This window comes from Procambarus clarkii, chromosome 10 (genome assembly GCF_040958095.1).
Source record: "Procambarus clarkii isolate CNS0578487 chromosome 10, FALCON_Pclarkii_2.0, whole genome shotgun sequence".
Classification (NCBI taxonomy): domain Eukaryota; kingdom Metazoa; phylum Arthropoda; class Malacostraca; order Decapoda; family Cambaridae; genus Procambarus; species Procambarus clarkii.
This window is the reverse complement of record NC_091159.1, coordinates 11296647-11321365: the sequence shown is the minus strand read 5'-3', so window position 1 is coordinate 11321365 and position 24719 is coordinate 11296647. Positions and strand designations below refer to the sequence as shown.

The following is a 24719-nucleotide window of genomic DNA, read 5'->3' as shown; positions in this document are numbered from 1 at the left end:
CAGTTCAGTATCCTTCAAGTAAGCATGAGAAATATTGTCGAAACAAAGGTGTGCATTTTTAAGAATAGATTAAAGACCTTCCAAACCCATTCCAGGTAGGAGACTGGTGGAGGGCGAGGGTGGAAGACGAGGGTAGAGACTGGTGGAGGGTGGAGAGGCGTTGGAGATTAAAAGAGATTTTCAGCGTTGTATTTTATAAGAACATCAAGACTTTTAATATAAATCCACAAGGTTGGCGATTCATGAATTTGTAATCAAAGTTGGGAGTTCGGCTTGACTTTTGTGCGAGCGTCATTTCGGAGTTGGTTTAATCAGACTTTTTTCACCGTGAGTTTAGTAATGATTAGAATTTTAAACTTTTTACCCCGTCCAGTTAAATGAAGGATTCTATTTATTTATAAGTGGACCTTGATATGTAATGATGATTATTGTGGGTGCTCAAGGTGGTGTTGATGATGGCACTCGCGCACGCGCGCGCGCACACACACACACACACACACACACACACACACACACACACACACACACACACACACACACACACACACACACACACACACACACACACAGATGTTTGCAGATGACGCAAAATTAATGAGAAGAGTTGTGACAGACGAGGATTGTAGGATCCTCCAAGAGGACTTAAACAGGCTGCAGAGATGGTCAGGGAAATGGCTACTGGAGTTTAACACCAGTAAATGTAAAGTTATGGAAATGGGATCAGGTGACAGGAGACCAAAGGGACAGTACACAATGAAGGGGAACAGCCTACCTGTAACGATTCGAGAAAGAGACCTGGGAGTGGATGTGACACCTAATCTAACTCCTGAGGCACATATAAATAGGATAACGACAGCAGCGTACTCTACACTGGCGAAAATTAGAACTTCATTCAGAAACCTAAATGAGGAAGCTTTTAGGGCGCTTTACACTGCCTACGTGAGACCCGTCTTAGAGTATGCCGCGCCATCATGGAGCCCCCACCTGAAGAAACACATAAAGAAGCTGGAGAAGGTTCAGAGGTTTGCGACGAGGCTTGTCCCAGAGCTACGAGGGATGGGATATGAAGAGCGGCTGAAGGAACTGAACCTTACGACACTAGAGAAAAGAAGGGAGAGAGGAGATATGATAGGGACATATAAAATACTCAGGGGAATTGACAAAGTGGAAATAGATGAAATGTTCACACGTAATAATAACAGAACGAGGGGACATGGGTGGAAACTGGAAACTCAGATGAGTCACAGAGATGTTAGGAAGTTTTCTTTTAGCGTGAGAGTAGTAGAAAAATGGAATGCACTTGGGGAACAGGTTGTGGAAGCAAATACTATTCATACTTTTAAAACTAGGTATGATAGGGAAATGGGACAGGAGTCATTGCTGTAAACAACCGATAGCTAGAAAGGCGGGATCCAAGAGTCAATGCTCGATCCTGCAAGCACATATAGGTGAGTACATATAGGTGAGTACACACACACACACACACCCAATAGGCTCAGCAACCTGTACATTAGTTGATTCCAGGGAAGGATTCGCGAAGCAGTTACGCAAGCACTTACGAACGTGTACATCTTTCCTCAATCTTTGACGGCTTTGGTTACATTTATTAAACAGTTTACAAGCATGAAAACTTCCCAATCAACTGTTGTTATTGTTATAAACAGCCTCCTAGTGCTTCCGAGCTCATTAACTGTTTAATAATTGGAAACAAAGCCGCCAAAGATTGAGAAAAAATGTACAGGTTCGTAAGTGCTTGCGTAACTGCTTCGTGAATCTGGCCTCAGAGCTCAACCCCCGCAAGCACAACTAGGTAAGTACAACCAGGTAAGTATACACACAGTTGATTATATTAGTTGATTGACAGTTGAGAGGCGGGACCAAGGAGCCAGAGCTCAACCCCCGCAAGCACAACTAGGTGTGTACACACACACACACACGCACGCAAAAAGTAGAGGTTATTTGAAAATGTCATGACAAATAATGGGAAGGCTCAAGCCAAACCGGTTCAGAGCCACATTAGGGAAATAGAAAGGGAAATATAATATTTTAGGAACAAGTAATAAAGCCAGGGTTAGATGGAGGATACATTCACAGAGAATAATAAAGAAGTGTGTGAGGACCTCTAATGACCAATCTCAAGAGATCTTTACTATATGCAAGGGAGAAGGAAGCAGCCTGAACTAAGGGAAACTATCAAAGGCAGCAGGGTAACGCTCTAAACATTGGTCGCATAGAAACGCTTGCTCTTGGTGGAGTAAGTGGATTGTCCAACAGCCTGGTTGACCAGCAACGAGGAGGCCTGGTCGACGACCGGGCCTCGGGGACGCTAAGCCCCGGAGGCACCTCAAAGTAAGGCAGTCCAATATATTACCATACCTCTACCTAGAACCCCCCCCCCCCCATCCTCTCTCTCTCTCACGTACAGTTATGGCCACCACCTTCACACCTGCCCTAACACAAACGACAGGTGCACACAGGTAAGTGCCTCCGCTGTCTATCAAGAGCCATCTCCGTCTTCGGCACTGCCACGTTCAGGGTCACCACAAGTAACCCTCGTGCGTAACAAATGCGGCGGATTTAGCGTATAATTGAGGGCAGGTGGAGCCGCTCCCCCTGCAACAGGCCGCACTTAGCTCCGTTGCGCTGTTTCACCCGCCATTTAACAGCGTTGCCGCTCCAACCTTATCAGCCGTCATCTAATCCACTTTATGGAGGAAATGAAGTTAAGACTAGCATAAGGCGGAGTGAGTCTGGCGGAAGGTGAAGTGCTTCCCGCCTGCTTCAGGGAGTTTGTATACAGATTGTGCCTTGCGTGACCCCCTTCGAGCCGCAAATCCTCCTTTCGATAAGGTTTGCAGCCCAGTTGGTCACACAAGGAACAATTTGTATACAAACTGCCTGTTGCTGGCTGGCAGGGGGACGCTTCTCCCGAGGCTCGGGCTGCCTGCGGCTGCCTGGAAGACAAGGCAGACTTCCGGGGCTGGTGCTGGGTTTAAAACTACAAGGTGGTCTTCCTGGAAGACGACACGATATACACTTCCTGGGCTGGTGGTTCCTGGAAGACATGGTGGATGTCCAGCGACGTGATGGGGAGTGGCGGCTGGGAGCCATGAGGCTGAACGTGTTGTTGGGGTCTCAGGTGAAGGATGCCAAGAGAAGTGTTAAGCTTTTTGACTCTGGGACTTGCAACAAGCACCTTGTCTCGACCTAAACTGTGATATAATTCTGCTTGTGCACGAGGATTTTTTTATTGTTGCCGCCGGAGGCGGCTAGTTTATTGTGCACCCAATACTCATCCTGTGAGCGATAGCGCAAAAAGCATTACAGAGGGCACAAAAGATCTTTGTCACACCTCATCTTAGATTATTACATAAACAATTTTATCCATCCTTCACACCTTATAGTTACATGTCAGCTAGTTACAGAGAATGTTCCATTTCACAAGGACTCAGCCAAATCCAAAGCCCTCTCGTGTAAGTGATGTATAAGTCACAAAGCCCTCTCGTGTAAGTGATGTATAAGTCACAAAGCCCTCTCGTGTAAGTGATGTATAAGTCACAAAGCCCTCTCGTGTAAGTGATGTATAAGTCACAAAGCCCTCTAGTGTAAGTCATGTATAAGTCACAAAGCCCTCTCGTGTAAGTGATGTATAAGTCACAAAGTCCTCTAGTGTAAGTGATGTATAAGTCACAAAGCCCTCTCGTGTAAGTGATGTACAAGTCACAAAGCCCTCTAGTGTAAGTCATGTATAAGTCACAAAGCCCTCTCGTGTAAGTGATGTATAAGTCACAAAGTCCTCTAGTGTAAGTGATGTATAAGTCACAAAACCCTCTAGTGTAAGTGATGTATAAGTCACAAAGCCCTCTCGTGTAAGTGATGTATAAGTCACAAAGCCCTCTCGTGTAAGTGATGTATAAGTCCGCCAATCAGGATTGAGAACGACAGGAATTGGGGTCGTCAACTGGATTGTCAACTGGGTGTGAAGCCGTGACGGCAGGCCCGTGTCTACTCGACTCCTGACGAGGTGACAATAGCAGCCGAGTGCCTCCAGCCTTTTCCTGGAACCTGACGTCCTCGACGCTCCACTTACAATTCACATTTTCTTTCCGGCTCTCCAAAAGACCCGACTTTTCCTCCAGATTTCCCTTTGAGGAAGACTTTTGTTGCATTCCTGACAAAATCTTGTTAGACGGACCGTCGTCATCCTGAGAGAAGTATTCCAAGTTTTTGGCCAGACTGTCCTCTTGGTGTGTGTGATGGAGCCACCTGGTGTGTGTGACCTCGTCAACTTTTCACTTACCTGTCACTCACCCATCCACCTCCACCTTGTCCCTCATCCATCTTCCTCCGCTGTGTTCCTCATCCATCTTCCTCCGCCGTGTCCTGCAGGTACCCACTTCTGCCGTGTTGTCTTGTCATCCACTAACACCATCCCACACTACCTCGCCCCTTTCCCTTCACCAACCCTCCCATTTTGTCTTTTGAAGATCCCTTTTTCCCCCGTGAAAGTGAATCTGTTCCCCCTGAAGCATGAAGGGCCCCTCCCTCCCCTCTTCCATTTTGTCTAGTAGATCTTTTCCCTTCCCTTCCCGTTGCAAGTGTGGCAATCCCCCTCTCCCAGGGTTCACCACCCTCTTCCGCCACTCCCTCCCTCCCTCCCCCAGCCCGTAATGGTGCCTGTAATCTGATTGTCTGACCCAAGACCAGATTTCCCCGAAACGTCACCCAGATTTTCAAACACTCCGACGTGATCCACCAAAAATCCGCTCCGGTTGGGAGCGCGCGGAAGCCAGTGTCATCTTTATGAATATTTATCGTTGCGGATATCTCTCTCTGTCTCTGTCTGTCTGTCTGTCTGTCTGTCTGTCTGTCTGTCTGTCTGTCTGTCTGTCTGTCTGTCTGTCTGTCTGTCTGTCTGTCTGTCTCTCTCTCTCTCTCTCTCTCTCTCTCTCTCTCTCTCTCTCTCTCTCTCTCTCTCTCTCTCTCTCTCTCTCTCTCTCTCTGTCTGTCTGTCTGTCTGTCTGTCGTTCGTTCGTTCGTTCGTACCCATTATCGTTTCGTTGCGTTTAGTACATGATGAGCAGAGATGCCGTCCAGGGGTTTAGCGTGTGCACGCACGCGTGTGTGTTTACTAGTTGTGTTTACTAGTTGTGTTTTTACGGGGGTTGAGCTTTGCTCTTTCGGCCCGCCTCTCAACTGTCAATCAACTGTTTACTAACTACTTTTTTTTTTTTTTTTTTTTTTTTTTTTTTTTTCCCACACCACACACACACACACACACACACCCCAGGAAGCAGCCCGTGACAGCCGACTAACTCCCAGGTACCTATTTACTGCTAGGTAACAGGGGCACTTAGGGTGAAAGAAACTTTGCCCATTTGTTTCTGCCTCGTGCGGGAATCGAACCCGCGCCACATGTGTGTGTGTGTGTGTGTGTGTGTGTGTGTGTGTGTGTGTGTGTGTGTGTGTGTGCGTGTGCGTGGACTATTTACCTAGTTGTACTTACGGTGTTGTGCTGACAAAAGTCGGGCTTCAGCTTTTGTGACCCGCCTTTCAAACTTTGAAAGACTCGTGAGCAGGCTTCCGAAGCTTTCTAGGTTATGTCACATCTTTATTTGAGGCTGTGTATGGAAGCTGCCTTCACCACTTCTTAGAGAATTCTATTATTCGTTCTTCTGACAGTAATTTTTTTTTTATCTCTGGTTCGTTCGCGTATTTAGTTTCCCGACGAGTCCGTTTGGGTGTCAAACAGATGCGGAAAATTCCCTGGAACCAGCACAGGTAAATATATCTCTGGGTGCTGATTCTTCTGTTGCTACACCTACTCTCTCTTTTTCCTCCCTCTCCTCTCTCTTTTTTCCTCTCCCTCCTCTCTTTTCCTCTCCCTCCTCTCTCTTTTCCTCCCTCTCCTCTCTCTTTTCCTCTCCCTCCTCTCTCTTTTCCTCTCCCTCTCTCTTTTCCTCCCCCTCCTCTCTCTTTTCCTCCCCCTCTCTCTTTTCCTCCTCCTCCCCTCACTCGTGCTTCACCAAACAGGCTGGCAGTAATCCCTGTCATTTTATATGGCTCCCTTCGTCTCCCTCTTTTCCACTTCCAATGTCTTTCCTTCCCTCAAATCCTCTATTTCCCCTCATCCCTTCCCTCTGTCTCACCGCCCTCCCCACGGCCACCTTTCCCCCTCACCCCGCCATGAATATTAATTTAGTGTAGCCCAGGGGAGGGGAGATCTAGGGGTGGAGGGTAGATGTGACGGAGTGGAGGGTAGATGTGACGGGGCGGAGGACAGATGTGACGGGAAGAGACGGGAGATGTGACGGTGGAAGGGGGGGGGACAGAAAGAGTGATGCTGGTGAAGGAAGGAGAGATGTGGATGGGGTGGGGGTGGGGGGGGGGGAAGGTGAGGTGTAGAGAGCCGTGAGATAAGTGCTGAAAGACGCAATGCGACATTACGGGCTCACCATAGCCCGTGCTACTGGAACTTATTGTTCTGAGTAGCTGAATCTAAAACAACAACAACAACAACAACAATGCGACATCAACGAGGCTAGTTGTTGCCAGTAGATTAATTGTTGTCACCGGGGGCGGCTAGGTCATTGTGCACCCCATGCTCATCCTGTGAGCCGTAGCGCAAAAAGGATTACAGAAGGTACGAATGGTCTTAATCAGAGTTCGGCGGAGATTCTTCCATTAACAGTTTCATCTAACTTATAATGATAATGTTAGATAGCTACCAAAAATAAAATCATTACAATGTCTTATGTGTTCATCTGAGTTATTATATATATAGATAGTAGGTCTTTTGCTAATGCATAACATATTTAGATATGGGAATAGAACAGCATCATAGAAGACCTGCTAGTTATTGGTATCAGTCTTCACACTACACATCTTATTTATCTCTCATACATGTCATTTATCTGCTAGAAGGGAAACGAGGATACTGTGCAAGGATGTCATCGTTAGTAATGAGATGGCTTAGTCATTTTATGCAGCGAAAGTTTAGATTTATCTCTAAATCCCTCAGTTATTTTCACAGTCTTAAGATGTTATGCTCTTGTGCGTGTCCCTGTCTTTGTGGAAGTGACGAGTCCGGACGCTTGGTACCTGGGACGCCGGACGCTTGGTACCTGGGACGCCGGACGCTTGGTGCCTGGGACGCTGACGTGGTAACCTAGTCACTTGCAAGAGGTACACAGATATATGAGATGACAGAGATACAAAAGAGAGAAGAGGATTCAAGAAATACACGGTGATGCAAAAGTTAGTAGAGGTGTAAGAGATACACGAGATGTAAATGATGCAAGAGCTACAGAGGGATGCAAGATATACAGGGGGATGTCAGAGATACAGAGGGATACAAGAGCTACAGAGGGATGTAAGAGATACAACAGACCCACAAAAGAGGCGTGTAAGTATACCTTCCTAATGAAGCTGGAAACCATTTTTGTCATTAAGAAAATCACCCAATAAAATGCATACGGAAACTCGTGAAAGTCTAATTAGTTTCAAAGTTTCACCGTGGCAACTTTTATTGAGAATTTCTTGCATTTTACCAACATAATTTTAAATACTGCCAACCAGATTCTCGGAGCCATCGCAAGGCAACCTGTGGAAGAATACCAAGTGTTTGGCATGAGGAGTTTCAGAGAACTAACATCACACGAGACCACGGAACATGGCAGGAAGTGCAAAATTGCCCTATTGAAAAGCAGAGGTGCAATAGGAACGCTGAGAGAGAACTCTTAACAACATCAAGGACCCAAGATTTTTCAACATTTCCACTAAACATAAGGGGCATAACTATCCAATTTCTGGTCAAGCAGACTGTTGGACGCGGCTGCTCGCACCCACATAGTCTTCCTGGCTTGGTGCCTTCTTTTCTTATACTGATACGTCAGGCTGCGAGCAGCCGCGTCCAACAGTCTGCTTGACCAGACCACCAACCAAGAGGCAGGGTGGCCAGAGACTGGGCTGCGAGGACATTCATCCCCGGAGCCAAGGCAAGGTAAACACATCGCAAGGTAGTGTACCAGCGAGTGTACCAACTAGTGTACCAGCGAGTGTACCGTGGGTGAGGGCGCGGCTGGCCCTTCACTTGGTGGTGCAGACACCGCAGTGGACCAATCTGGTAATGGACATCGGTATGGCGGTGACAGGGTTGTGTAGTGTTGATGATGGTGGTGATGGTGGTGGTGGTTGTGGTTGTGGTGGTTTTAATGATGTTGGTTGTGATTATGGTTATTGATGTAGTGATGGTGATTCTGGTAGTAATAATTATCTAACAGTGACTACGTTCCCAAGTTTAGAAGGACTGTATACAGGCACTATATGAGAATGAGCTACCAGCAACGAACATGAAATCAAGCTTTGGTGTGATTATAGCGGCAACTGTATTGACTGTACTTGTAGTTCATGCTGTAGTGATCGACTACGGTAACCCGATGACCTTAGTACCGAGAATGGTGTCAGAACCCATACGCTCGTCCCATAATATCCATACGGATATCTTGTGTGTAAACGTCCAGGTGATGACGTTTACAGATGACACACCTGGGCCGCGTGCTGGCACCATGCTCCATAGCGACCAGGTAACCAACCAGGTAACCAACCAGGCACGCATACAGATGTCAAGGAAAAACCAAGTAACCAGGTATCAACCAGGTAACCCAGGTGAGTCTGTAGAGCTGTGGCGATCGTAATTAAGAGATGTACTGATATTAAACATCATAAGTCCACCGTAGTTCAACATCCTCCCAGCGAGTATAAGAAATATTGCCGGAACAAGCGTGGACATCTTCAAGAAAAGACTAGATTATTTTCTTCAAGGAGTTGCCGGACCAACCGGGCTGTGGTGGGTATGTGGGCGTGCGGGCCGCTCCAAGCAACAGCCTGGTGGACCAAGCTGTCACAAGTCAAGCCGGGCTTGGGGAGTAGAAGAACTCCCAGAACCCCATCCAGGTACAATCCAGGTAACCGGCAGTCGTCAGAGTTTTTTTTTAACATAGGTGAATACAGAAGCCAGTGACTTCTGACTCCTATTTGCAGGCTAAAAACACACTCCCTTCACGCAAATACACGACACACAAATCAGTTAAGGATTGGCGCCCAGTCAATCTTCCCTGGCCAGGACTCGAACCCGGACCTAATCACTGGCGAGGCGCCGGGATGGTCGCAGGTGATTAGCGGTCGTAAGACTTGTGCTCCTATTTCAGGTAATTAGCTGTATGGCAGGAGAGGGAATGGTAGTGTATAGTGGAAACCTACAGCTGTCTTGTTCAGCCCCTGTGGTGGTGTTCCTCTCTTTCTGTATGTGTCTGTCTGTCTCTCTCTGTCTCTACTGAGGCTCTCCACCACCACCACTGCCTCTTCCCTGCCCCCTCTCTACTCTCCCCCGCGCTGTGCTTGAATTAACCTCTCTGGTTTAATTTAATCAATTCCGTAGATGTAGCATCGCTGTTGGTTAAAATTCATAGCGAGTTTGGTGGTGACGCGTGGGTCTACAGAGCCTTGCTCATCCACTTACAACTGCCAATTATCCTAACATGCCTCGCCGCACTGCCATGCTCACTGTCTGTTTGTCTGTCTGTCTGTCTGTCTGTCTGTCTGTCTGTCTGTCTGTCTGTCTGTCTGTCTGTCTGTCTGTCTGTCTGTCTGTCTGACTGTCTGTCTGACTGTCTGAGTAGCTGGTTGCTGGCTTGGAAATTGAGAATGGGAATAAAGAAGATAAGAACAGGGGCTGAGGAACGTGGAAGACATGGAGAGGAAACTTGAGCCACAGTTGGGTTACAAGGGGCTGTAAATAACTTGTTTTCAGTTCATGACGGGACTAGCGGGAGAATTGTGACACCCATTCAGTAAATAGTTTGTTAAGTAGAGATATATGATATGATTGGCTAAAGGCACAGCGTTTGAGAAGTCAGAGTTAGTAAAAGCGGCCCTTAGGAGCTAATGGTTGACCCTGTGAACACATTTTGTTCAATGCACTATGTATATATACGTTCATAATACGAGGAAAAAGAGTCTGGTAAATGGCCTGCGGGCCGCTCAAAGCAACAGCCTGTTGGACCACATTATCAAAAGTCAAACCTGACCCCAGGGTTGAAGACCCTGGTCCAGGTATTGGACTTGGTTAAGATTAAACAACGTAATTTAACGTCTACGGCGCGAAGAACAATCTTTTTGTATTGACAATGGCCTGAGGAAATTACTAATTATTCCCTCTGGATATTCAAACTCTTTTTGAAAAAGGTTGTTCCTTGTAGCTCTACTAGGATATGTAGGCTCTACGACGGAGCTGGTTGTAGAGACGAACGTGTATCGTGTGGTAGGGGTGTTGTTGAACCTTTGTAGAACTACGTGGTGGAGGTACTATCTACGACCTACAAGGGTGACTGAGGTAGCCACCAGCACCTGTACAAGGGTGACTGAGGTAGCCACCAGCACCTGTACAAGGGTGACTGAGGTAGCCACCAGCACCTGTACAAGGGTGACTGAGGTAGCCACCAGCACCTGTACAAGGGTGACTGAGGTAGCCACCAGCACCTGTACAAGGGTGACTGAGGTAGCCATCAACACCTGTACAACGGTGACTGAGGTAACCGTCAGCACCTGTAGAGTGTGTCGCAGAGACAAGGCAGCACACAAGGTCCTAAGGTGCCCGTCTTCGCTCACAGCATTTCCTTCGCTCAGGCGTAACCATAATACAGATTTTTCCCTCGGCTGTCCGCGGTGCTCCCCTGGGCTCGCCTCCCCCTCCGGTGCTGTCCTGGAACGACACTGAAGGGCCTCGTTAAGGGTGATGTGAGGGTTGTAGTGGGCTTCGTGGGGAACGAGGTGTCGTGGGCTTTTTGGTGTTGTGGGGGGGGGGGCGGGGTGTAGTGGGGTGAGACTTAGTGGGGGTGTAGTGGTGCTCGGGTAGTACTCAGTTAATTATGCTGCCCGGGGTTGTGCTTGGGCTCTTTGAACTCGCCTCTCAAGTGTCAATAAACTGGTGTTCGATGGTCCTGAGCCTATTTGGACCTATCTACATTTGGATCTTAGTGTGGAATCTGCCTTCACCATCTCGTTTCTTGGTCCATTTGTTTTCTTTTGTTCACTACTCTAACACTCAATTCCCATGAGAATTTTATATGTGGTAATCACGTCTCTCCTATTTTTTTCTTATCTTCCAGCGACGGGAGGCTTAATTCCCGTAGTGTTGCCTCGTAACTCGTACCTCTTACTTCTGGGACTGGACTAGAGGCTACGTCTGAACTTCCCCAACTTCGTCTTGTGTTTGACTAGATAAGGACTCCACTTTGGAGCCGCATATCCCAGGATTGGTCTGACAAGGTCTTGAATGCTAGCCAAGTTAGCGTATGCAGCTGATGATATCTGTTTGATGTGGGCTGCAGGAGACTGGTTCGGCGTGATATATCAACTCCCAAGTGTCTGTACCTGACTCTTAAACGATTTCATATCCCATTTGATGCCTTGAGTCTGGCCTTCTGTTTCCTACACCAAGTTTCTTTGTTTTGCAGCTACTCGAGTTCAGTTCTATTTGCTGTTTGTTGGTTCACTTTTAGTTTGTCCCGGTCTTCTCTTAGACTCCAAGTGGGAGGTGGTGAGGAGGCGACGAAGGGGAAGGTGGTGATGGGGGCTTCAGAGGGGAGTGAAGATATTAAGACCTGGGGATTATTGGCGCTGCGACCGAGGGGAGGAGATGGCTGCGATTAGGGGCTTTTACTGGCTATATCATCTCGCTGGTTGGTCCGTCAGCAGGGGTTGATGGCCGGGGCCAGGTCTTGGGGAAACACCACCTGCAGGCCTCCTCAGACAGGTGGTGCTGGAGCTGCTCCAGTCACAGGTCTTCTAGTCTTCGAGATGGTCCTCGTCCTCGTGTTCCCTTCTCTCTCCCACCTCCCTTCTCCTCCCCTTCACCTCTCTCTCTTCCCCCTCCATCATTCTCACTCTAACATAAATGTTGTTAGCCCTCGTTTAGATTGAATTTAGCCAATCATCTTTCTGGTGGGGGGAGGTGCAAAGGTTGGCTCGAGACCTACAACTTTAAAAACAGTGTGTCCTGGCTGGTGAGAGGTGGTGTGGGTGAGTTGTGAAGTCTCTCGTAGCCCCAGGGAGCTGTCACTTGCCCACTGTTGTCAAACTTGTTGGGCCCTGGCGCTCTCCACACGTGTGTGGAGCCAAGGCATTGGCCCAGTGTTTGTTGTTGTTGGTAAACGTATTTTCCTTGTGTATGTGTGTGTGTGTGTGTGTGTGTGTGTGTGTGTGTGTGTGTGTGTGTGTGTGTGTGTGTGTGTGTGTGTGTGTGTGTGTGTGTGTGTGTGTGTGTGAGGGGAAGATTATGTTGCCAACCCCTGGACGCTGCACTCCGCGGCGTCACATCAACAGCCTTAGATAGATGGCTCCACCAGAAGCCAACATACAAACTACATTTCCTGAGCTTCCCGCCAGTGTTTGCATATCTGGTGAGTGGATTTCTTGCTCATAACCGCACTGGCTGCAATGTTTGGATATCTGGTGTATAGATAGTCTGCCCAGGACCACTTGGTTATCCTATCTTACTCAAGACCGCATTAGCCAGTGTTTGGATTCCTGCTGAGTGGATATCCTCCTTAGAACCGCATGGTTACCCTGCCCAGGACCGCATGGTTACCCTGCCCAGGACCGCAGGGTTATCCTGCCCAGGACCGCAGGGTTATCCTGCCCAGGACCGCAGGGTTACCCTGCCCAGGACCGCATGGTTACCCTGCCCAGGACCGCAGGGTTATCCTGCCCAGGACCGCAGGGTTATCCTGCCCAGGACCGCAGGGTTACCCTGCCCAGGACCGCATGGTTACCCTGCCCAGGACCGCAGGGTTATCCTGCCCAGGACCGCAGGGTTATCCTGCCCAGGACCGCAGGGTAACCCTGCCCAGGACCGCAGGGTAACCCTGCCCAGGACCGCAGGGTAACCCTGCCCAGGACCGCAGGGTTACCCTGCCCAGGACCGCATGGTTACCCTGCCCAGGACCGCATGGTTACCCTGCCCAGGACCGCAGGGTTACCCTGCCCAGGACCGCAGGGTAACCCTGCCCAGGACCGCAGGGTTACCCTGCCCAGGACCGCATGGTTACCCTGCCCAGGACCGCATGGTTACCCTGCCCAGGACCGCAGGGTTACCCTGCCCAGGACCGCAGGGTAACCCTGCCCAGGACCGCATGGTTACCCTGTCCAGGACCGCATGGTTACCCTGCCCAGGACCGCAGGGTAACCCTGCCCAGGACCGCATGGTTACCCTGCCCAGGACCGCATGGTTACCCTGCCCAGGACCGCATGGTTACCCTGCCCAGAACCGCAGGGTAACCCTGCCCAGGACCGCATGGTTACCCTGCCCAGGACCGCAGGGTAACCCTGCCCAGGACCGCAGGGTTACCCTGCCCAGGACCGCAGGGTAACCCTGCCCAGGACCGCATGGTTACCCTGCCCAGGACCGCATGGTTACCCTGCCCAGGACCGCATGGTTACCCTGCCCAGAACCGCAGGGTAACCCTGCCCAGGACCGCATGGTTACCCTGCCCAGGACCGCAGGGTAACCCTGCCCAGGACCGCATGGTTACCCTGCCCAGGACCGCAGGGTTACCCTGCCCAGGACCGCAGGGTAACCCTGCCCAGGACCGCAGGGTTACCCTGCCCAGGACCGCAGGGTAACCCTGCCCAGGACCACGCTAGCCACATCCGCCCCCCGTGCCTCCGGGAGGTGGCGACATTAAATATTCATTTCCTCCTAACGAATACTCCCGCTGGGACCATTTGCATTCTCGAACACAGATTAATGTAGTTTACAAAGGAAACCTGTTGGATATTGCATTTTGTGCCGCTCTTCATCTCTGTTGGATAGGGATATTGCATATTTGGTTTACAGACTATTGCAAATTTTTGTATAGAGCGTGGGAATTTAGTGATATGTTCAGTTTAGTTTACATGAAGGGCCATCGTTCATAAAACTCAAAATATTTGAGTCTGGCACGAGCGATTGGTCAAGATGTTCTTCGTGTATATATCATGTGTTATATAATTAGTTACGAATGATTTGGACATAACAAGTTTGAATGCAATTCTTTTTTTTTTTTTTTTTTTTTTTTGAGATATATACAAGAGTTGTTACATTCTTGTACCATTCTTGTACCATTCTTGTAATTCAGAGTTCAGTGCGAGTATAATTCATTTGTCCTGTGTTATGGGCCCTTTCTAAGTGACATTAGAAATACACGCTGTGTAATGATCATAATAATTACATTGTTTCTGTTAGGAAAAATACTGGCCTTAAAACTGCATCTACTTTGTATTCGTAAAATATCGTGACCTTGTGGGGTCCCGGTTGTTTATCCGTTGTTTGACAGTCTGTTTATTTGAGATAGTTATGTGAATCTCAGCTGCGTCTGGGTTGAGGGGGACAGGATGAACAACTCAACGGGTTTTCTTTCTATTGGGGGGTATTGGTCATGCTGTTGATGTGGTATATTCACTCGCAGGATGAGTGACGCGAACACTCTACAAATGGCGGTATGTTCTCTCGCAGGATGAGTACTCACGCTTCGCCATAACTTCGTCCTCCGGGGCAAAATATAAAAAAACTTTAGAACTGTGGAAATCATCTGTAAAATCGCCAATAGACGCCTTCGTCGTTACAAATTCTGTCTCCCGAGGGTTCCATACTTGCATCAGTAGTTCTGATTCTCATATCTGCTTAATTATTGCTGAATTAGAGCGAGAGTGCAGAAATAAAGGGAGTACAGAGAACATATACGGCATACATAGACGCGATAAAGCACCTAAATTATTGGGATCGTCTCAAAGCTCTCCAAATGTACTCGCTGGAAAGGAGACGAGAGAGAGATCAAATAATATACACGTAGAAAATACTGGAGGACCAGGTCCCAAATCTATACAGTAAAATAACATAACAGCACAGACCAGCCGGGCTGTGGTGGGTATGTGGGCCTGCGGGCCGCTCCAAGCAACAGCCTGGTGGACCAAACTCTCTCGAGTCAAGCCTGGCCTTGGGCCGGGCTTCGAGGAAGTAGAAGAACTCCCAGAACCCCATCAAGAAGGTATCCTGGTGAGTAACCGGACCGCAGAGACATTGATCCCCGGAGGTGCCACGGGGTAACCCAGCCCGTTCTTTCGATATCAGTTTTCCTTAATCAACAAGGACGTACGAACCCAAATGTTCCATCTGACATTTATCGAGACCGTGACATAGTAAACGTCACTATTACGACGGTTTAATATTTATTAATGCGTCATATTTTGATCGATTTCCCCTAAAAATGAAAAATATTAGACGTAACCCGTTTTTTGTTGTTGGTTTGTTTCGTGGCTGTGTCAATATTCCCGTCTGGTTCTGTCAATATTCCTGTCTGGTTCTGTCAATATTCCTGTCTGGTTCTGTCAATATTCCTGTCTGGTTCAGTGTCAATATTCCCGTCTGGTTCAGTGTCAATATTCCCGTCTGGTTCTGTCAATATTCCTGTCTGGTTCTGTCAATATTCCTGTCTTGTTCAGTGTCAATATTCCCGTCTGGTTCAGTGTCATATTCCCGTCTGGTTCTGTCAATATTCCTGTCTGGTTCAGTGTCAATATTCCCGTCTGGTTCAGTGTCAATATTCCCGTCTGGTTCTGTCAATATTCCTGTCTGGCTCTGTCAATATTCCCGTCTGGTTCTGTCAATATTCCCGTCTGGTTCTGTGAGTATTCCCGTCTGGTTCTGTGAGTATTCCCGTCTGGTTCTGTCAATATTCCCGTTTGGTTCTGTGTCAATATTCCCGTCTGGTTCTGTCAATATTCCCGTCTGGTTCTGTCAATATTCCCGTCTAGTTCTGTCAATATTCCCGTTTGGTTCTGTCAATATTCCCGTCTGGTTCTGTGTCAATATTCCCGTCTAGTTCTGTGTCAATATTCCCGTCTAGTTCTGTGTCAATATTCCCGTCTGGTTCTGTGTCAATATTCCCGTCTGGTTCTGTGTCAATATTCCCGTCTGGTTCTGTCAATATTCCCGTCTGGTTCTGACAATATTCCCGTCTGGTTCTGTCAATATTCCCGTCTGGTTCTGTGTCAATATTCCCGTCTGGTTCTGTGTCAATATTCCCGTCTGGTTCAGTGTCAGTATTCCCGTCTGGTTCTGTCAATATTCCCGTCTGGTTCTGTCAATATTCCTGTCTGGTTCTGTCAATATTCCCGTCTGGTTCTGTCAATATTCCCGTCTGGTTCTGTGAGTATTCCCGTCTGGTTCTGTGTCAACATTCCCGTCTGGTTCTGTGTCAATATTCCCGTCTGGTTCTGTGTCAATATTCCCGTCTGGTTCTGTGTCAGTATTCCCGTCTGGTTCTGTCAATATTCCCGTCTGGTTCTGTCAATATTCCCGTCTGGTTCTGTGAGTATTCCCGTCTGGTTCTGTCAATATTCCCGTCTGGTTCTGTGTCAATATTCCCGTCTGGTTCTGTCAATATTCCCGTCTGGTTCTGTCAATATTCCCGTCTGGTTCTGTCAACATTCCCGTCTGATTCTGTCAATATTCCCGTCTGGTTCTGTCAATATTCCCGTCTGGTTCTGTGTCAATATTCCCGTCTGGTTCTGTCAATATTCCCGTCTGGTTCTGTCAATATTCCCGTCTGGTTCTGTGTCAATATTCCCGTCTGGTTCTGTCAATATTCCCGTCTGGTTCTGTCAATATTCCCGTCTGGTTCTGTGTCAATATTCCCGTCTGGTTCTATCAATATTCCCGTCTGGTTCTGTCAATATTCCCGTCTGGTTCTGTCAATATTCCCGTCTGGTTCTGTCAACATTCCCGTCTGATTCTGTCAATATTCCCGTCTGGTTCTGTCAATATTCCCGTCTGGTTCTGTGTCAATATTCCCGTCTGGTTCTGTCAATATTCCCGTCTGGTTCTGTCAATATTCCCGTCTGGTTCTGTGTCAATATTCCCGTCTGGTTCTGTCAATATTCCCGTCTGGTTCTGTCAATATTCCCGTCTGGTTCTGTGTCAATATTCCCGTCTGGTTCTATCAATATTCCCGTCTGGTTCTGTCAATATTCCCGTCTGGTTCTGTCAATATTCCCGTCTGGTTCTGTCAACATTCCCGTCTGATTCTGTCAATATTCCCGTCTGGTTCTGTCAATATTCCCGTCTGGTTCTGTGTCAATATTCCCGTCTGGTTCTGTGTCAATATTCCCGTCTGGTTCTGTGTCAATATTCCCGTCTGGTTCTGTGTCAATATTCCCGTCTAGTTCTGTCAATATTCCTGTCTGGTTCTGTCAATATTCCCGTCTGGTTCTGTGTCAATATTCCCGTCTGGTTCTGTGTCAATATTCCCGTCTGGTTCTGTGTCAATATTCCCGTCTGGTTCTGTGTCAATATTCCCGTCTGGTTCTGTGTCAATATTCCCGTCTGGTTCTGTCAATATTCCCGTCTGGTTCTGTCAATATTCCCGTCTGGTTCTGTGTCAATATTCCCCTCTGGTTCTGTCAGTATTCCCGTCTGGTTCTGTGTCAATATTCCCGTCTGGTTCTGTCAATATTCCCGTCTGGATCTGTCAATATTCCCGTCTAGTTCTGTCAATATTCCCGTCTGGTTCTGTGTCAATATTCCCGTCTGGTTCTGTCAATATTCCCGTCTGGTTCTGTCAATATTCCCGTCTGGTTCTGTCAATATTCCCGTCTGGTTCTGTGTCAATATTCCCGTCTAGTTCTGTCAATATTCCTGTCTGGTTCTGTCAATATTCCCGTCTGGTTCTGTCAATATTCCCGTCTAGTTCTGTCAATATTCCCGTTTGGTTCTGTCAATATTCCCGTCTGGTTCTGTGTCAATATTCCCGTCTAGTTCTGTGTCAATATTCCCGTCTAGTTCTGTGTCAATATTCCCGTCTGGTTCTGTGTCAATATTCCCGTCTGGTTCTGTGTCAATATTCCCGTCTGGTTCTGTCAATATTCCCGTCTGGTTCTGTCAATATTCCCGTCTGGTTCTGTCAATATTCCCGTCTGGTTCTGTGTCAATATTCCCGTCTGGTTCTGTGTCAATATTCCCGTCTGGTTCAGTGTCAGTATTCCCGTCTGGTTCTGTCAATATTCCCGTCTGGTTCTGTCAATATTCCTGTCTGGTTCTGTCAATATTCCCGTCTGGTTCTGTCAATATTCCCGTCTGGTTCTGTGAGTATTCCCGTCTGGTTCTGTGTCAACATTCCCGTCTGGTTCTGTGTCAATATTCCCGTCTGGTTCTGTGTCAATATTCCCGTCTGGTTCTGTGTCAGTATTCCCGTCTGGTTCTGTCAATATTCCCGTCTGGTTCTGTCAATATTCCCGTCTGGTTCTGTGAGTATTCCCGTCTGGTTCTGTCAATATTCCCGTCTGGTTCTGTGTCAATATTCCCGTCTGGTTCTGTCAATATTCCCGTCTGGTTCTGTCAATATTCCCGTCTGGTTCTGTCAACATTCCCGTCTGATTCTGTCAATATTCCCGTCTGGTTCTGTCAATATTCCCGTCTGGTTCTGTGTCAATATTCCCGTCTGGTTCTGTCAATATTCCCGTCTGGTTCTGTCAATATTCCCGTCTGGTTCTGTGTCAATATTCCCGTCTGGTTCTGTCAATATTCCCGTCTGGTTCTGTCAATATTCCCGTCTGGTTCTGTGTCAATATTCCCGTCTGGTTCTATCAATATTCCCGTCTGGTTCTGTCAATATTCCCGTCTGGTTCTGTCAATATTCCCGTCTGGTTCTGTCAACATTCCCGTCTGATTCTGTCAATATTCCCGTCTGGTTCTGTCAATATTCCCGTCTGGTTCTGTGTCAATATTCCCGTCTGGTTCTGTGTCAATATTCCCGTCTGGTTCTGTGTCAATATTCCCGTCTGGTTCTGTGTCAATATTCCCGTCTAGTTCTGTCAATATTCCTGTCTGGTTCTGTCAATATTCCCGTCTGGTTCTGTGTCAATATTCCCGTCTGGTTCTGTGTCAATATTCCCGTCTGGTTCTGTGTCAATATTCCCGTCTGGTTCTGTGTCAATATTCCCGTCTGGTTCTGTGTCAATATTCCCGTCTGGTTCTGTCAATATTCCCGTCTGGTTCTGTCAATATTCCCGTCTGGTTCTGTGTCAATATTCCCGTCTGGTTCTGTGTCAGTATTCCCGTCTGGTTCTGTCAATATTCCCGTCTGGTTCTGTCAATATTCCCGTCTGGTTCTGTGAGTATTCCCGTCTGGTTCTGTCAATATTCCCGTCTGGTTCTGTGTCAATATTCCCGTCTGGTTCTGTCAATATTCCCGTCTGGTTCTGTCAATATTCCCGTCTGGTTCTGTGTCAATATTCCCGTCTGGTTCTGTCAATATTCCCGTCTGGTTCTGTCAATATTCCCGTCTGGTTCTGTCAATATTCCCGTCTGGTTCTGTGTCAATATTCCCGTCTGGTTCTGTCAATATTCCCGTCTGGTTCTGTCAATATTCCCGTCTGGTTCTGTCAATATTCCCGTCTGGTTCTGTGTCAATATTCCCGTCTGGTTCTGTCAATATTCCCGTCTGGTTCTGTCAATATTCCCGTCTGGTTCTGTCAATATTCCCGTCTGGTTCTGTGTCAATATTCCCGTCTGGTTCTGTGTCAATATTCCCGTCTGGTTCTGTGTCAATATTCCCGTCTGGTTCTGTGTCAATATTCCCGTCTGGTTCTGTCAATATTCCCGTCTGGTTCTGTGTCAATATTCCCGTCTGGTTCTGTGTCAATATTCCCGTCTGGTTCTGTGTCAATATTCCCGTCTGGTTCTGTGTCAATATTCCCGTCTGGTTCTGTGTACATTTGTAACTTAACATAGTTTTCCTTGTAAACATTAAAGCCTTTGGTCGTGTTCACTCTGAAACTTGTCATGGAGAAAGTTAGGAAAAATATAAATCAAATATGTGTGGGAACCTTGTTGTGACCTTCCTGTTAGTGTTATTGTTGTTGTTGTGACCTTCCTGTTGTTGTTGTGACCTTCCTGTTGTTGTTGTGACCTTCCTGTTGTTGTTGTGACCTTCCTGTTAGTGTTATTGTTGTTGTTGTGACCTTCCTGTTGTTGTTGTGACCTTCCTGTTAGTGTTATTGTTGTTGTTGTGACCTTCCTGTTGTTGTTGTGACCTTCCTGTTGTTGTTGTGACCTTCCTGTTAGTGTTATTGTTGTTGTTGTGACCTTCCTGTTGTTGTTGTGACCTTCCTGTTGTTGTTGTGACCTTCCTGTTAGTGTTATTGTTGTTGTTGTGACCTTCCTGTTGTTGTTGTGACCTTCCTGTTAGTGTTATTGTTGTTGTTGTGACCTTCCTGTTGTTGTTGTGACCTTCCTGTTAGTGTTATTGTTGTTGTTGTGACCTTCCTGTTGTTGTTGTTGTTGTTGTGACCTTCCTGTTAGTATTATTGTTGTTGTTGTGACCTTCCTGTTGTTGTGACCTTCCTGTTGTTGTTGTTGTTGTTGTGACCTTCCTGTTAGTGTTGTTGTGACCTTCCTGTTGTTGTTGTTGTTGTGACCTTCCTGTTGTTGTTGTGACCTTCCTGTTAAGTGTTATTGTTGTTGTTGTGACCTTCCTGTTGTTGTTGTGACCTTCCTGTTGTTGTTGTGACCTTCCTGTTAGTGTTATTGTTATTGTTGTGACTTTCCTGTTGTTGTTGTTGTGACCTTCCTGTTGTTATTGTTGTGACCTTCCTGTTGTTGTTGTGACCTTCCTGTTAAGTGTTATTGTTGTTGTTGTGACCTTCCTGTTGTTGTTGTGACCTTCCTGTTAGTGTTATTGTTGTTGTTGTGACCTTCCTGTTGTTGTTGTTGTTGTTGTTGTGACCTTCCTGTTGTTGTTGTGACCTTCCTGTTAGTGTTGTTGTTGTGACCTTCCTGTTGTTATTGTTGTGACCTTCCTGTTGTTATTGTTGTGACCTTCCTGTTATTGTTGTGACCTTCCTGTTGTTATTGTTGTGACCTGCTGTTATGACCTGTTGCGCCTGCTCTTGACCTAACCTGTCTCTGAACATCACCTTAGTTCACTGTTCAGAATTTGTTCAGCATTGTTTGTGAAGGTCGTTACGATGTCGTTGTTGTGTTCAGCTGACAGTACTGCCAGTGATGCCTCGTTACCCTGTTCAAATGAACACGTGGTAAGTGTTCATAACGAAGTAGGAGACGGTGCTTCCCAACACCACCCCAATATTAATATTAATATTAGGGGTTTTAGGAACTAATATTCCCTAAAATTACTGTAATTTTGTGTAAACTCAGGTATATATATATATGTACATCTATAAATAAAGTTTTTGAATTTAGATTTTGAAGGGTGCTGCGTTTAGATTTTGAAGGGTGCTGCGTTTAGATTATGAAGGGTGCTGCGTTTAGATTATGAAGGGTGCTGCGTTTAGATTTTGAAGGGTGCTGCGTTTAGATTATGAAGGGTGCTGCGTTTAGATTTTGAAGGGTGCTGCGTTTAGATTTAGAAGGGTCTGGGTATAGCGTCACGAGTCCTCCCTTTGTGTCAATAAACGCTCGGGGCTGTTAGCGTTGGGAAGCTTTTGTGCTGGACTTTTCCCGCTCTGTGTTGTCAGTATGTTTTATTTAGACTCGTGTGTTTTTATTGCGGGTTGAACTGTTGCCGGGGAGGAGAGATTACAGGAGTGGGTGGGTTATGGTGGGGCTCAGGAGAGGGGGGAGTTGTGGTGGTGGTGGGGGGGGGGAGAGTTGTGGTGGAGGGGAGGGGGGGAGTTGTGGTGGTTGTGGTGGGGATAGTTGTGGTGGTGGTGGCGGCGCTGGTGGAGAGGCGTAAATAATATATTAAAGGACGAGGATGATGATCGCACGAGGGATTGGGAAGATGATGAGGGGGATAGGTGTGACGGGAGGTGGACCGCAGGATAGTATAGTGTGTTGAATAAGAGAAGCAAATCACTGGTAATTCTACAACAGCGAGGGATATTATTATTATTATTATTAGTAGTAGTAGTAATAGTATTATAATATTTTCTACCACAGACGTGGCTACACATTTACAATGCTAATCAGCATGTATACATTTTCTTGTGGCCTCCATGGAGAGGGTGAGAGATCTGTTGAACATATAGTTCAGGGACTTATTGAACAGTCAGCGAGGGATGAGAGAGAACAGGGGGCCTGCCCCCCCCCCCCCTCCACTGCCAACACCCAAGTGCATTACTGTCACACTGAAGTCACTCTCATAAACTATGCAGGAATCACACTGAAGATTTACAAAGATTTGATTAATATGGCCTATGACACTTTCCTCTTCATTGGTTATATTTTGTATTTCCTTCCGTGTATTTCTTCATGCAGGTCGGCGTTCAATCCCCGACCGTCCAAGTGGTTGGGCACCATTTCTTCTCCCATCCCATCCCAAGTCCTTATCCTGACCCCTTCCCAGTGCTATATAGTCGCAATGGCTTGGTGCTTTCTCCCTGATAGTTCCCTTCCCTTCGGTGTATTTCGGTCCAGTATTTTGTTATTCTACTGAGCAAATTTGCAAAGTGATTTGAGAGAGAGAGAATACGAGAGAAAGATTTAGCGTGAGGAGGAGGAGGACCAATGTGTGTGTGTTTGCGTGGGAGTGAGAAAAAAGGGAGAGGGGGCGGGAGAGAGAGAGAGTGAATCAAGCAGTGTATGTGTGAGCGAGAGACGGAGAGAGAGAGAGATTATAAATGCTTTATCGACAGGATTTTGTTCCCTCCTGTGATTTCTTGTTGTATCTGACTCAATTAGATATAAAGTTTTTTCTATGCCTCCTAATGCACTTCTATAACGCTTTCCGCACATTCTCAGAGTATTTTCTATCATGATCATGTCTGTTAAGTGTGTGTGTGTGTGTGTGTGTGTGTGTGTGTGTGTGTGTGTGTGTGTGTGTGTGTGTGTGTGTGTGTGTGTGTGTGTGTGTGTGTGTGTGTGTGGGTCGTGCACCAGATCTGACGAATAACTGGGAAACTACTGCAGCGATAACGAAGTTAGTTAGGACTGGTTGGCAGTAACTTTGAGGCGTGTGGGGCCCTGCCGGGGTGGAGCCAGCCAGCCAGCCAGCCACACAGCCAGCCAGCCAGCCACACAGCCAGCCAGCCACACAGCCAGCCAGCCAGCCACACAGCCAGCCAGCCAGCCAGCCAGTCACACAGCCAGCCAGCCAGTCACACAGACAGCCAGTCACACAGCCAGCCAGCCAGCCAGCCAGTCACACAGCCAGCCAGCCAGCCAGCCACACAGGCAGCCACACAGCCAGCCAGCCAGCCAGCCACACAGGCAGCCAGCCAGCCAGCCAGCCAGCCAGCCACACAGCCAGCCACACAGTCAGCCAGGCAGTCAGCCAGGCAGCCAGTCAGCCAGCCAGCGAGCAGACAGCAACACAGCCAGCCAGCCAGCCAGCCACACAGCCAACCAGCCACACAGCCAGCCAGCCAGCCAGCCACACAGCCAGCCAGCCACACAGCCAGCCAGCCTCAGGGCAACTTTACAAACTTATCAAGTGGATTCCCAGATTTGCTGAAGTGAGCGTATGTTGTGATGAAAAGTGTAGCTAGAATTAGAGAGCAAGAGAGAGAGAGAGAGAGAGAGAGAGAGAGAGAGAGAGAGAGAGAGAGAGAGAGAGAGAGGAAGGGGAGGATTAGGGAGGAAGAAGCAGGTGAAGCAGCATAATTCAACCGTCAGAGTAGTTAAAACGATAACACCACAGGCACAACAATACAAATAAGTGGGAACAAAGAGCAATACCACACCTTCCCTTAGCCAGTGACAGGTAAGTAACAGAAGCAGTACCAGCCGAATACACAAGCTGTAGTTATTGTGTTGGTAAGGTGTACAGCAGAACGAAGCTAGGTATATAGGTGCCACACTATGGGGTGTAGATGCAGCCTCTCCAGTGGGGGGTGGGGGTGCGGGGATGGTAGGGGAGGGGGGGGAGGATATCGAGGCCCCAGCGTACATATATCACAATTCTGTGTAATCACCGTGAAGAGGTGCTTATCCAGAGAGAACTGGATAAGCACCTCCAAAGGATACCTGATCAACCAGGCTGTGACTCATACGTCAGGCTGCGAGCAGCCGCGTCTAACAGCCTGGTTGATCAGTCCAGCAACCAGGAGGCCTGGTCGACGACGGGGCCGCGGGGACACTAAGCCCCGGAAGCACCTCAAGGTAGGTAGCCTCAAGGTAGGTAGGTAGAGTGTGTCAGTGGGGGTGAGAGGGAGCAGCCCCAAGCGCCAGGTTATGTTAGGTGGGAGGGAAGGTGAGGAGGGAGGTGGTGTTGGTGAGGGGGGACGGTAGGGGTTTACTTTTGGCTGAAGAGGGTAAGAATGGGGAGGTGGGTGGTCATGTGAGACTGTCACGTGATCTCATGGAAAGTCATGGTGGTGAACTTTGCAAAGACAGAACCCCTTATGTGAGGGGGTTCAGCGGTAATACAAGCACGCAATACCCTCGCGCGTGCACACAGGTGAGAGCGGAGTACCAGGGAGGACTAACAGGGAAACTTGAGTGCCCAAATTGCCCAAATATGCCCAAGAAATTTGCCCAAATAAGCCACAGAGACGTTAGAAACAATTAGTTCAGTGTCAGAATAGCTAACAAATGGAATGCATTAGGCAGTGATGTGGTGGAGGCTGACTCCATACACAGTGTCAAATGTAGATTTGATAGAGCCCAGTAGGCTCAGGAACCTGTACACCAGTTGAGAGGCGGGACCAAAGAGCCAAAGCTC

General features: G+C 47.7%; 1 protein-coding gene across 1 annotated transcript in view; it reads left to right on the top strand.

Annotated features, from left to right (window-relative positions):
* The window catches only part of LOC123748338 (uncharacterized), a 439720-nt gene that overhangs the window by 316421 nt on the left and 98580 nt on the right, over nt 1-24719 (top strand). The window lies entirely within an intron of this gene.